The sequence below is a fragment of the Haliotis rufescens genome, unplaced genomic scaffold (genome assembly GCF_023055435.1).
Source record: "Haliotis rufescens isolate VD_foot unplaced genomic scaffold, xgHalRufe1.0.p SCAF_29, whole genome shotgun sequence".
NCBI classification, from domain to species: domain Eukaryota; kingdom Metazoa; phylum Mollusca; class Gastropoda; order Lepetellida; family Haliotidae; genus Haliotis; species Haliotis rufescens.
Genome location: NW_025963990.1, coordinates 3,611,756 through 3,627,207, shown reverse-complemented (window position 1 = coordinate 3,627,207; position 15,452 = coordinate 3,611,756).

The following is a 15,452-nucleotide window of genomic DNA, read 5'->3' as shown; positions in this document are numbered from 1 at the left end:
GATCACATCATGAGCATGTATCCATGACTCACCATCAAATAGTGATGATACCAGGTCTTCGAAAAACTGTGAGGGTATCCTACCCCTTCCGTTGCATCCATCACAAACACATGCAAAGGCAAGTCAACATCCCAAACATCCCCAAAACGCAAGCAGTTCTACAATACTTTGGCAAGTCTAAATAACTTCAGTTTCCTGAGATTCTCTATGTTCATTTCTATCATATATAAAAAGACAATTTAATTAAGAGATCTTTCAGTAATAATGTTTGGGGGTCCAAGGCTGGCGACTTGTAGCAGGCTTCACTTGATTCCCAACGTAATATCACTACACATGCTCAGAAGCCTTAAGCCTGTTATAGAAGAGGACTTCAATGTTAGATTGAAGAAATTAAACCATTGACACTCTCTCCAGAATAGAAATGTCAGTTATTAGTTTTAATGATAATAAAAACTTTTTTGCATCCCACAAGACTCACAATGTAAACAAAAGGACAAAGTAAAAACTTGTTGTCAAAATATATATGAAACTTGCCATGGAAACACAAAACATACTTTTTTCACAAATTCCAAAATATCAAAAGGCACCAGTAGACCTATCCCCTTGCCAAGTTTGGTGAAGAATATTGTACGTTTTTCACGATCTGCTCTAGAAACGAGTACTACCCTAATTTCAGCCAAAGTTGTTGCCATGGAAACTAAATAAAAAAATTTAAATCCTAAACTATTAAAGGCACCAGTTCACCAGTAGACCTGTCTATGTATCAAGTTTGGTGAAGATATATTTTATGGTTTCAAGGTCTGCTCCCGAAACATCTTGCATTGAGGGACGGACGGTATCCATTTTATTTACGGGGAATAATTATTTGCGTCCACTGCAATTTGTATGCACATAACACACAATACTTTGCATCTGTTAGAAACATGATGCATGCATCTTTCAATACACCTTAATATGTTACTTTCATCAAACGAACAGCTTCTCGGAAAAAGAACATCAACAACACTGCTCATTCAGACAAGTCATTCCCCAGTCAGAGCCAAACAAATCCAGTTCCACCATCTTATATCAATCTATTCTATATATATCTGTCTCCATTTCACCCAGAACAAGCAAATACCATTCATCAGTTAACCCGACGCATGCTGTTATTACCTAAATCATATTCATCACAACACCCATGATACAACATTCTCAGGAGGGCATAACGAAGACCAGATTCAACCATTGCATAGCATTCTCAATATCGGGCTGTACGTCATCATAAATGTCCAACATGTTCAGCATCGAGCCTCACACAGGGGTACAGTTTCCTCATGAAGTGTAGAGTGTGTTCCTGTGTGTTGCAGAATGATGTCCACGATGTCTTGGTAGTTTCAGGCTGGGAGACTCTGATACAGTGAGTGAGTGAGTTGGGTTTAACGCCGCTTTTAACAGTATTCCGGTTATATCGCGGCGTGTCAGCTTAATGTGGGAGGAAAGCCCGAAGTGATGCAGGTCTCAGACGTTTACCACTTCGGTAAAACCCACGAGCACGGGTATGGTGCTGACAAACCTAGAAACATAATCGGAGCGAACCGGGATTCGAACCCACAATCATAGGTTTCTGGCGTGCCCAAGGGACGCAACTCTGCACAGCGAATCGCGGCGCCTTAGACGACTGGGCCACCCGTGCCCCTCTCTGTTACAGACAAACTATACAAACTGATGATTAGCCCTGCACCATGACAGTGGAATTTATATTTTTTAGGCATTTTTTTTTACTTTGTTTGTTTGTTGTTGAACGCCAAACTCCACAATATTCCAGCTATATGATGGCGGTCTGTAAATAATCAAGTCTGGACCAGACAATCCAGTGATTGACATCATGAGCATCGATCCACTCAATAGGGATATGATGACATGCATCAACTAAGTCATCGAGTCTGACCACCTGATCCGGATAGTCACCTTTTTTGACAAGCATAGTCGCCTGTTAAGACAGGTATGGGTTGCTGAAGACCAATTCCAACCTGGATCTTTACAGGTGCTTTGTGATGGACAATACTCAAACAATCTCATCAAAATCAGACCTTAGTTCTCGCTACCGCTAAACAAAGAGCTGAAGACATCCCACTTGGGGTCACGTCAGAACGACCTTTCATCCGACCAATCAGTGCGTCGTTTACCAGATTATAAAAGTGACAGTCGGAATGTGATTTCTAATCATGCAATCTCGAAAACTTTAACAGGGGTATTCCGAACGATAGTTACAGGTTTAACGACTGAATCCTTACAATCTAGACCATCTATTAGCCATTCCAGAATGTTTTTTTGTTCAGGTTTCAAATTTGTAATCGAGAATTTGTCAAAATATGTTTTGAAGCGTAGTCGCCAATTTGAAATTAGTGCCGTAAAGCACGAGAAAGCTGCCTTCTGATTGGTCATTCCATTGGTCGGTCAAAGTTCGCGCAAGGTCGGTCTGATGTGATGTAATGGGATGTCCTCAGATCTTTGTTTAGCGGTAGCGAGAACTAAGATCTGATTTTAATGAGATTGATACTCAAAAGAAGTCAAATTTAACAAAACTGACTTTTATAGTCAGTTACCTCCCTTGCCTCAGAAAGATGCAGCACAGATTGCTTGGGACCTATTTGAACCCAGAATCGCCACGGTGGGGAAAAACCAAAATGGCCATGAGTACACTGGAATCTGTGTACAGGGGACCTGAACTTAGTCAGTTTTTCTCTTTTTCCGAGAAGCTGTTCGTTTGATGAAAGTAACATGTTAAGGTGTATTGAAAGATGCATGAATCATGGCTGAGTGAGTGAGTGAGTGAGTTTGGTTTTACGCCGCTTTTAGCAATATTCCAGCAATATCACGGCGGGCCCATGGCTGAGAAATAAACATCAAATAATAATACATTCTATCTATTGGCAATTTTTTTATTGTGATCAGGCATATTGATATCAGTTCTGTTTAACCTGTAGCTGTGAAACATTAGATGCATCATTCATCATATTCCAATTACATATCAAATACAAATATGAAATATTATATGCTAATGGATATGATTCTAATCTCTTCTGAACTTCTCTTGAACTTTGCATTTCAAAGCAAAAAGTCGACCTTGTACATAGTTCCGGTATTAAATTGCCAATATTAGTAGTTATGGTGTCTTTAGTTGCCATATACGGTGTCATATTAGGTTAGCCTTATTGGACAAGTTTACACTATTTGGTATCTTTGTCGCTCATGTCATGTCAAAATGAAAACTTGACACTTACAACCCATATAAACAACAGGACCAGTACGTATGCTTCCAATATGCTTTAATGTAAACATAAACGTTAACATTGGAATATATGATGCACTAAATAAAGTATTATAGCTAAAATGGATAGAATTATCATAAAAATGCCCGCATGTTAACAGAAATCTGCGGGCTACTGCAACTTGACAGCAGTCCGCTTTCCCCTAACCACGGGCTACTATCTATTCTATTGCTATGTGACGTCATTGGCATCCCGCTTCTTGTTTGTGACGTCATTCTATATTATGTTCGATGACGTTGCTATTTGTAAATCAGTGAGCTCCATTGTTAGCTTTTATTCTCTTTAATTTTTATCATTAAGGTCACGAAGGTGCATTCTTTCAAAATTAATTTCTTTGCGCATCACAATTAATGATATAAAAACATAAATAACAATTTTCCGTACCAGAATTTTCAGGTGAAATATGTGAGGTTGGTGTTGGAAAATCCAAGATGGCTGTTACTGACGGTATACGGTCTCATATTAGGTCAGTAACAACCATCTTGGATCTTAACTGATGGTATATGGGTTCATATGGGGTTAGTAGATCTGCTCTCTGATTGGTCAATCTCACTTTGAGGCATAATAAACACATATACACTGCACAGCCTGGATGAAGGTATCATGTAATCTTTTAATAAAAAGTATGTGTACTAGCAGGTTCTCAATTTACAAGAAACAGAGAATAATAAGAATATCAACTGTCAAATATCACTATCTGATTCGGGATATATCAACATAAATGCAAGGATTAACTACAACTGTTTAGAGGCAGATATTTAGAATTTCCAAATTCATGTTAATTAATAATAATTAAATTTCCATTGTGTTCATTGAAATTCATGCATTCTGATTAGCTGAATTAAGCCACGCCCGCCGAGGCGCACTACTTTTATTACTGTGGAATGTCGGGAATCCCAATATTAGTCGAGGGAATTCCCTTTCTGCTCAAGGATTCATACAGTTTGCACATCAGTTTTTCGATTCATACCTCAATGAACCCCCCCAAAATACAGTTAATCCTTAAATACATTATTGCACTGATTGCAATTATAAAAAAGAGGAATTTGAGAAGTCTAAATCATTATTCCACAGCATATAACAGCAAAAAACTGTTAAACAATTCCTGAATTGATGCATGCTACCGTTATTGTGTTTTAAAAACAACAACATTATGAGCAAGCTGGGGTCCTATTTTAACCCCAAACCCCAGGGTTGTATGTTTGAAGTCAGATGTGCTTACAAAGTTTCAGTAAGAAATACTGAATGGTTTATGATTTACGCTACAAAACATGAAACACCCATTTCAAGTCCAACTCTCTTCTATCATAGAAACAGAAAAGCCCTCATTTGAACCCAAGTCCAACTTGTTGCCTTGGAAACCCAAATTTCTTTTTTTCTGTATTCTTATTTTTTAAGGTTGAGGGGGGAAGTTGAGGAATTCCTGAATAGCAAAGGCACCACTTCAATGCATGCCAGATGTGTGTACAAAGTTTCATGAAAAAATATCAAACGGTTTATGAGTTTCCGGAAGGAAACTTGACAGACAGATGTTTCCATATCCCTTGCAAGACTTTGTTTGGATGGAAGATAATTACAATGTTCAAGTTTTACAAAATCCAAATTTTGTACAAAACAACAATTTTTTCCAAATCTGCCTGCCAAGGACACAAAATTTTGAATCCAAGATAAATCCCTGTGAGGACCCTTGCAGTGTTTGAAAAAAGCCAGGCAGCCGTCAGGACCTACATACATCATAAGCTGCAGGCCCTGACTAAACTCTTCAGGCCCTCATTTAAAGGAACACAGCTTATTGTGACAAAACAATCGGCACATAAATTTACTGCAGGGCATAAGGACCGAAACAACCGTGAAACTATGGGTCCGACACGCGACACAGTGAGTGAGTGAGTGAGTGAGTATGGTTTTCGCCGCTTTTAGCAATATTCCAGCAATATCACGGCGGGGGACACCAGAAATGGGCTTCACACATTGTACCCGGGTCTTCGGCGTGACGAGCGAACGCTTTAACCGCTAGGCTACTCGACCGCCCCACACGCGACACAGATTTACCTGCCACGGGCCTACGGGCAGGCGCTTATTTTGAACACTGGACCCTTGTGTGGAACATGCACTGCATTAGTGCAATTACTATTTAACATTCATTCACCACACTGTGAGTGTCTGTGTGAGTTGGGTTTAACGCCGTTTTTAATAGTATTCCAGTCATATCACGGCGTGTCAGCTTAATGTGGGAGGAAAGCCCTAAGTGATGCAGGTCTCAGACGTTTACCACTTCGGTGAAACCCTCGAGCATGGGTATGGTGCTGACAAACCTATAAACATTATCAGGGTGAACCGGATTCGAACCCACAATCATAGGTTTCTGGCGAGCCCAAGGGACGCAACTCTGCACAGCGAATCGCGACGACTTAGACGACTGGGCCACCCGTTGTTGTTTAACGCCACACTCAGCAATATTCCAGCTATATGACGGCGGTCTGTAAATAATCGAGTCTGGACCAGACAATCCAGTGATTAATATTATAAGCATCGATTCCATGCAACTGGGATACGATGACATGCATCAACCAAGTCAGCAAGCCTGACCACCCGATCCTGTCGCCTTTTACGACAAGCACAGTTGCCTATTACGGCAAGCATGGGTTGCTGAAGGCCTGTTCTACCCCGGATCTTCACGGGTACACTGAGTTGTAGGCAGATGCCATCAGTAACCCCGTCAGTACCCCCGATACTCAACTGCACCAGGTTGCACAAAGCGATCTTAGCGATAACTGTAAGTCTATGTTTAAGTATGGGTGTTCTGAAAGTCTTAGCGCTAAGATTGCTTTGTTAAACAGGCCAAGGGCTGATGTTACCAGCTAAGTGGGGACATGCGTGGTCCAGTCGTCCAAGGTGCCACAGTTCGCTCTTCAGAGTTGCATCCTACTTCGGACACGCCAGAAACCTATGATCGTGGGTTCGAATCCTGGTTTGCCCTTATTATGTTTCTAGGTTTGTCAGCACCATACCTGGACTCGTTGCTTTCCCAAAAGTGGTAAATGTCTGACACCTGCAGATTGGGAGTTTTCATTATCCAATACTGGCTCCCACAGGAGACATCGCAGGTGTGATCATCTATTAGCTCCAGAAGAACCATCCCTTTTCTGAACACCCATTGGTCATTTAAAAAGTGTTCTACAGTAAACTATGTTTATAACAAACACGCATATAACGAACTGACCGACATAACAAACTTATTTTTTAGTCCCGGCCATTTGTTGTATATATGCTGTACATATGCTTATAATTTTTTTATTTGAAGTTTACACGATATACGGCTTTTCCATTGGACGAGAGATCGGTCACATGACCGCGAAATTGACGTTCATAAGTGTATGAACGACACAATTTGACGTTCATAAGTTTTTCACGAGACCGTGTTCTTGAAATGACGTAAACACTGACGGACTACTTCCACATTCCTGGGGAAACCCCTGGGAATTCCCTAGCACGAAAACATGCATAAGCGTTCTTTCTGATCATTTAGAACCTTTATTCTTGGTCTCAGCGTTTCAGTATACTTTGAGAAATGTCAGAGAGCGTGACTGCATGATTGTTCACGAATATCCTCGCTACGGCCCATCCTAATGAACAAACGAAGAAATGCACATCTAAACTATCGTAGTATCGAATCGATCCGTGCCTATGCTGACATTGACCGCCTCCAGCAACCTATGAATTTACCTTTGTGTCTGTTTGACGCATCTTTATTCACCTTTCAATGATCGGCCAGTTGATCAATGATGACTAACACATGTAACCACCAATAGGTTCATCAACAACTTCGGAAATCTCTCCCGTCACGTTTATCGTGTCGGCCATTTTGACGTCATGTACTTGATGTAAATGTATTACGACGCGCTGTCATTGTGACTGACTTACTGAGGTAGTTCTTTACAGACCTTTCTCATCTAATGAGGATATGATTTGAACACATGTGCTGCGTAAGATGTTTCTGGGGAGCAAGTTGTGCATCAATACGCCCATATCACCTCTCTTTTTGAGGAACTATTTTACTCCGCGATATAGCTGGTTGTTGTATGGCTGTCAGTGTAAACATGAAGTCACACATACTAAATAAAATTGTGTTTAGATCTAGGCCTACATCTTTTGAGGTAAGAAATTGTGATAAAAAAATTATAAGAATTGACCTTCACTTTGTGTGAGTTCATTGGAGTATGAACCTTCATAGAGTGAGGGCCAAACATTGTATGAACGTCGTCGCAAGCTCCGACGTTCATACAGTTTGGCCCTCACTCTATGAAGGTTCATACTCCAATGAACTCACACAAAGTGAAGGTCAATTCTTAAATAACGAACTTAGTAATGGTTATTATGAACTTAAATTAGTGGTCCCTCCGAGTTCGTTATAACCGTAGTTTACTGTATTTTGAAATATCACGTCAAGATATCTGTCGGTTTTTAGTGTTCATTATGTCTGTATAATAATTAAGCATTCAGAAGCTTTACCTCGTTAAAAGGAGTTTCTAAGATGAATTTAACACTGTTAAGTATAGCAAACATAAAAAAATAAATATGCATTTCAGCAGAAAATTCCTTTGGTGCAAAATCTAAATTACAAATGACAATTAAAAAACAAATACTCCAATGTGTTTCAAATAATGTCATGATTAAAACTGGGTGTTGCCCAAATAGGTGCTGGCACATGTGTTATGAATAATAATGTGAAATATGTCACGATTTCCCGGTTTAAGTGAAGGAAGTACATACCAGCCAGTGAAACATGGATGAAGAAAGGAAAGCCGGCCTTCCGTCAAGTGCTGTGATCGTGAAACAGTCATTCCCTTTTAACATTATTATTTTGCATGGATGAATTCTACAAGTGCTGACATGGCAGAATCTAGTTTGACGTAAGAAAGTGTTTGCATGATGGAAGCAATTTGGCATACCACTAAAAAGTGTTTTCTTCATAAAAGATGGAGAGGTTTAAATTAAATTATCTTGAATACATTTAACTGTGAAGGAAAGCTACTCTAAGGGCAAACCAAACACTGCTTTTAAAGATGGATCATGATGGGAACTAAACCTGTGTTTCCAGCCTGATGGTCAAACACCTGACCCACAAGCCTACTCCATAGCTTCCCTAGGCTGCCTTACATTCTTGCTGAATGCTTATTCGAGGCCTGCCTAAGCAATAAGATGATCGTAACTCTCGAACTGTAACACAGACTAACGAAATCGTAGTGCTAAGATCACAAGCATGCTCAAAGTGGGTCAATGAGCACTCAATTTTGATTTCTTAGCTGAGATGATCGTAACTCTCATACTGTTATATAGATTTATAAAAACGTAGTGCTAAGGTCGCAAACATGCTCAAAGTGGGTCAATAAGCACTCGATTTTCATTCTTGGCTAAGATGATCGTAACTCTCATACTGTTATATAGACTTACAAAATTGTAGTGCTAAGATAGCAAGTATGCTCAAAGTGGGTCAATGAGCACTCGAGTTTCTTTCTTAGCTAAGATGATCATAGCTCTCATACTGAGACTTACAAAATCATAGTTCTAAGATCGCAAGCATGCTCAAAGTGGGTCAATAAGCACTCGATTTTCATTCTTTGCTGAGATGATCATAACTCTCATACTGTAATATAGACTTACAAAATCATAGTTCTAAGATCGCAAGCATGCTCAAGGTGGGTCAATGAGCACTCAAGTTTCATTCTTAGCTAAGATGATCATAACTCTCATATTGAGACTTACAAAATCATAGTTCTAAGATCGCAAGCATGCTCAAGGTGGGTCAAAGAGCACTCAAGTTTCATTCTTTGCTAAGATGATCGTAACTCTCATATTGAGACTTACAAAGGAGGAGTATACAACCAAGGCTGTTTGCGAGGCTCTAGGTTAACAGTCACATTATCATCTCATCCTTCCGGGTACCCATTTACTGATGCAAATGTTTACTAAATTAAAAGACAGCATTTACACATAATAATCAGATTGCTTCACTTTCCAAACTCCGAAAGATTTTTGTTCAAATTTGGTCCTGATATGAAGAACATTCAATGAAATGTGAAAAAATTCAATGTTCAATTACCCTTTGTAGCAGGAAAATCACTTCTATAATGGGACGGTAGGGTAGCCTAGTGGTTTAAGCATTCGCTCATCATGCTGAAGACCCAGGTTCGACTCCCAACATCAGCACAATGTGTGAAGCCTATTTCTGGTGTCCCTCACCGGGATATTGCTAGAATACATGTATCGCAAAAAGCAGCATTAAACCTCACTCACTCTCCAGCATAGTTCGGCAAGGTTGGAAACTGGACTTTTAAAGTCAATAAATTCCCTTGCCTCGGGAAAATGCCTCCTGACTGGTTTTGATGAAATTAAATGCAGATAACCCACAGTGATGGTACAGGATTAATAATTCTTAAAGCTTCGATGTTGATCAGTACAGTTTGTAAACTGATGTGTAGACATGCAGATAATTAAAACAACACACAATGGAGCAAATCAAGCCTCATATTGCAGTGCACTTGATCATCTGTGGACAGTTAGATCACACACACTTCCTAGACAACAGATATTTACTGTATTCGTTTACATGACAACTGACTCATGAAGATCCGGGTCTTCAGCAAACCATGCTTGACGTAACGGCGATTAAGTTTGTCAGAGGAGGTGACTAACAGGATCGGGTGGTCATGAATACAGTTTTTTCAAACAATTTTTATAATGTTATATTTTACTTTCATTGTCGGTTGTTTCAATGAGGAAATAGCTTAAATTGTTCAGATTCTGGTCACCACTGAACATGTTCCAAACAGTTTCATAAACATTTCATTTGTATGCAAAAGATATGCCTTTGTTAAATCTTTTAATGTCATCATCGAAGCAGTCAGGGTTGCGGCCTAGAATGACCAAAATATCTGATATCAAACTACTATTTTCCTCTATTTGATGCTATGCTGTCTATTAATTTCGCGAGAGCCGTTGACGCAGCGTGTATAAGAGACCTGGGCCCCATTCCACAAAGCAATCTTAGCACTACGACTGTCGTAAGTCAGTGTTAAAGAACGGGAGTTACAATCACCTTAGCGCTAAGATCGCTTTGTGGAATGGGGCCCTGGCTGATATTAGAGACCCAGCGTGTATTAGCAGAAATATAGATACGTTTTACATTTTTTTTAATAGATAAGTATGAAAGGGGTTTCCGTAGCAAAAAGGAAACCTCTTTCTAACCAATCAGAATCACACATTCATCAATATCATGGTAGAATACATCAGAACCAAAATTGATGCAAAACATACAGATTCTCTCGTACTGCCCTGTTGGCCTAAGTAGAATAACATTCACAGTGACCTCTAGCCTGTATGTTTCTGCCCAACAGAATCTTAAGATCGCTGAAATTCAAAAAAGAATTCAGTGTTGTGATTCACCTGCAAATAGAAAAAATATCAACTTTCAATGAAAATACTGTAATGGGATACGAATCGTATCGCACTCATAGTATGTGAATATGTATGGTATCGCGACCCCACGTATAGTTTGACCTCTGAGCTTTTTAAAGAAGCATGGATTACAGAGGATGGAATTCCCAGAAGGGTTTCAAAGGGAATACTAATCTTTACATTTTCCCCTCAACCTCTTGATATAATCTCATTAGTCATCTTCTTCTAATCCCATCTCGGCCATTATCATTCCCTCTTATTAACTAGCCCCAAGCCTTAATAAATTACAAATTATGACAATTTTCATCAAATACTTTCTCAAAATATTGTTCGCAGATTAACAATAGATTCTTCCCATGAGTGCTCTCGCCACGTTCCTCGAACTGCTCTAGGTCGTTTAATAGGTTTACACAGACTGTGCTTCAAGTGGAACGAACAGACAAAGGATGATGAAGCGTCCGCTGGAACCATAAATCGATACAAACTTACTCATACAGTCGACTGCAGACTTGCAAATTGCATATTAGCATATTTGCAAGTTTTCAAGCATAAAATAGTTTTTTTTTGTAATTATGAAATTTGATCTGGTTACTTTCATGCTTGCATTAAAAATATTGAGATTGCATATAATATTTATATGAAATTAAGATATCAAACTGTTTAGAAATCTTGCACACTCTAAAAAATCTTTTTCAATTCAATAACGGAAAAGTATTTTGCTCGACATGGGAGGTTATGAGGTGAGGTGAAATTGGGTTTAACGTCGCGTCCAAGATTATTGCACTTATATAGCGACGTGCATCCACGTGTATGTGTGTGTGTGGCTGCTTGTACTAGTCCGGACTGATGCCGATTTATAGTGCTAGCTCACTGAGATACCATGCCGCAGTTTAACATGAATACCCCACTCAGACACAGTATACTGACTCCGAGCCGACCAGTCCTTGTTTTAGCCCCTTAATGCCGAGCGCCAGACAGGGTAACAACAAGTACCATCTTTTAACGTCTTTTTGTATGACGCGGCCCGGGATCGAACCCTGGACCTTCCGCTCTCCGGGGGGACGCTCTACCACAAGACCACGGAGGCGGTCTGGGAGGTTATGAGATAAACCTAATGTGCATGGTACTTATTGTTGTAAAACACTTTTTGAGAATAAAAACTGAAAATAATCAACGTAATAACACAGTGATTTTATGTTTAAACTTGCAGCAAATGTTAAAATTTTCTTAAATGTTTTTTTAGTAGTATAACAGTATAAAGATAATCCTTATACCTTCCCATAACACCCGTGAAGATCTGGGTAAGAATAGGTCTTCAGCAACCCATGCTTGCCGTGAGAGCTGTTTGTCGTAAGAGACGACTAACGGGATCGGATGGTCAGACTCGCTGACTTGGTTGATGTATGTCATCGTATCCCAATTGCCTAGATCAATGCTCATGATATCAATCACTGGATTGTCTGGTTCAGAATTGATTATTTACATTTTGATTGTCTGGTCTAGACAATCCAGTGATTGACATCATGCGCATTGATCCATGCAATTGGGATACGATGACATGCATCAACCAAGTCAACCATCCTGACCACCCAATCCCGTTAGTCACCTTTCATGACAAGCATAATCGCCTCTTACAACAAGCATGGGTTGCTGAAGATCAATTCTAACCTGGATCTTACCGGTGAAAAAGAATAAAGAAATTCAATTAAAATGACTGACATGCCAGATTCACCAAAGCCTGTAAAACATTTACTTTTCATTTCCAAATATTAGGTTTCTTAAATTAGAATTAAAAATGGTCCAATTTAAGTGAGAAAAAGTATGAGTAATGTTTCAGCATTGCATGGGTGGTTAGTATTTTGCTGACACCAGGGCTGAAAGAGAAAAAAGACTTTCCTGCTTCCTGGTGGTCTTACATAACTGTATTGAATGCAACATTAAAATACCTCTAAAGTTTAAAAATTATGTTAAAAAATCTTAGCCAAGCTTTTTTTCCAATTTGTCTGCCTGACAAGGCACTTAGTTTGGAATCCAGACAAGTAGGGTCAAGGATCAATGGTTGCCCTTTTCCATATTGATTAGATTGCTAGGATTTTGTTTTGTTTGTTTGTTTTTTAATGCCGAACTCAGCAATATTCCAGCTATATGACGGCAGTCTGTAAATAAGCAGAAAAAAGTCTGGACCAGACAATCCAGTGACTGACATCATAAACATCGATCCACGCAATTGGGATCAATGACATGCATCAACCAAGTCAGCGAGTCTGACCACCCGATCCCGCCTCTTACAACAAGCATAGTCGTCTTTTACGACAGGCATAGTCGCTTTTTACTGCAAGTATGGGTTGCTGAAGACCTATTCTACCCCATATCTTCACGGGTCTAGATTGCTAGGAAAGTAGGACGACAGTTGATTAGAGTTGGAAATAGGATTGTGATGTGTCTACAAACGAGGTGTATTCAGGAAAAATGATATTGTATTGATACAGATCAATTATCAGTATTTGATTTCATTTATGACATCTATTGCAACAATTTCATTTTCAGAAAAAAAATAATTAAACAAATATTTTTTGCATGTAAAACCTGAGCCATTCTTTCTTTCAGCATATTCAGAAACAGATTATTTTTATTTAATCCCAGACCTGTTCCTTAAGTTTGTCAATTTTCCAAAGGCCACAGACCACTGTTTATTTTACTGACCTAACTGGCTCAAGTTTTTGTAGCACCCATGAAGACCTGGGTTAGAATAGGTCTTCAGCAACCCAAGCTTGCCGTAAAAAGTGACCATGCTTGCCGTTAAAGGGGACTATGCTTGCCGTAAAGAGCGACTATGCTTGCCGTAAAAGGTGAGTATGCTTGCAGTAAAAGGCTACTATGCTTGTCGTAAGGGGCGACTAATGGTATCAGGTGGTCAGGCTTGGTTGATGCATGTCATTGTATCCCAGTTGTGTGGATCAATGCTCACTGGACTCTCCGGTCCAGACTTAATCATTTACAGACCGCCGTCTTATAGCTGGAATAATTGCTGAGTGAGGCATTAAACAAAAAACCAACAAGTTTTTGTAGAGCATCATGTAATGTTCAAAACCAAAGATTTCACTAAAACACAAAACTATTTGTGTGCACTTTTACGCAATTCCTTCTATGAGAGACTTAGAACGTGTCAATCAACCCTCAAATTGAGCTAGACTGTTTCAAATGATATCCTTTGTATAAAACAATCTACATTCAACCATATAATTGTAAATTATAAGTGGTGGCACGTGGTCCTGTGCACAGCGCACAGATCACAAATCACAAATCAACGAAAGTTAAGCAACGTCGGTCTCGGAGAGTAGTTGGATGGGTGACCACGTTAAGCAGCTTGACTCCTGAGAGTTTCTAGGACTTCGGTCCTGCCCCACACTGAAGCACATGAACCACGTGTGGTGTCTCCTTAGGAAAGTGACTTGTTCGAAATGTGCCTCTGTTCACCCAGCAGTGAGTGGGTACCCGGTAGGATGAGATGGTAATGTGGCTGTTAACCTTCTAGCGCCTCACAGGCAGCTTGGGTTGTATACTCCCCAGGGAGCTGAGAATGAAAATCGAGTGCTCACTGATCCGTTGACTGGGGTAATAATAATGTAGCACTATGAGCATCCACTTGGTGAATGGAATCTGCGCACTATAAATGCACTTATTATTATTATTAAATGACCTAAGCTTGCCAAATACATGTTGAAAAAACATACACCTATAACCTGGCTAGATTCTAACAGGCTGTTGTCGTGGTCTGAAGCAACAACTCGGTCGCCTTTACACTGACCATCCATCAGAAACGACCTTGAAACGTATGTCACAAGTTTCTCACTTATCATACCAGGTTAGAGCCTATTACTAGATCATGTTGGCATTAGTAAACGGATGCTTAAAAAAGTAGTCCCCTTTGATACCAGACCGAGTGAATTACCGAGCAAGGGTAGTGAGTAGGTCGGTATTGATTGCCGCCATGCTCCAGTGAATTCAAGGGTCATGTCAAAATCATTAATGCTTTTTCTTCCCAACTGAAAGGGTTGCATCTTACTGTCATCTGAAGTGTAAAGATTAACATGATAAGCTTTAGTAACTGATTCTGTTTGCAAGAGAACAAAAGTTATTGTCATTTATGAGTAGAATACGAGTAGAATTTGAATATGTGTAGAATATGAGTAGAATATGAGTAGAATTTGAATATGAGTAGAATATGTGTAGAATATGAGTAAAATATGTGTAAAATATGTGTAGAATATGAGTAAAATATGAGTAGACTATGAGTAGAATATGTGTAGAATATGAATAGAATATGAATAGAATATGAGTAGAATATGAGTAGAATATAAGCAGAATATGAGGGACTTCATGTTGTTCTATAGTAAATTCAGCAAAAATATACAACTTCTATTCATGGTTTTGTGTTAGTAAGTGAGTTTGGTTTTAAGCCGCTTTTTGCAATATTCCAGCAATATATAGTCTGGGAACACCAGAAATGGGCTTCACACATTGTATCCATGTGGGGAATCAAACCCAGACCTTCAGCATGACGAGCAAACGCTTTAACCACTTGGCTACATCATGGTTTTGAGTCAAAACCATACATTCATTCACCTCTCACAGTGATTCAGTTATGTCAGCTTGTCACGTCATCCATAATGGTTACCA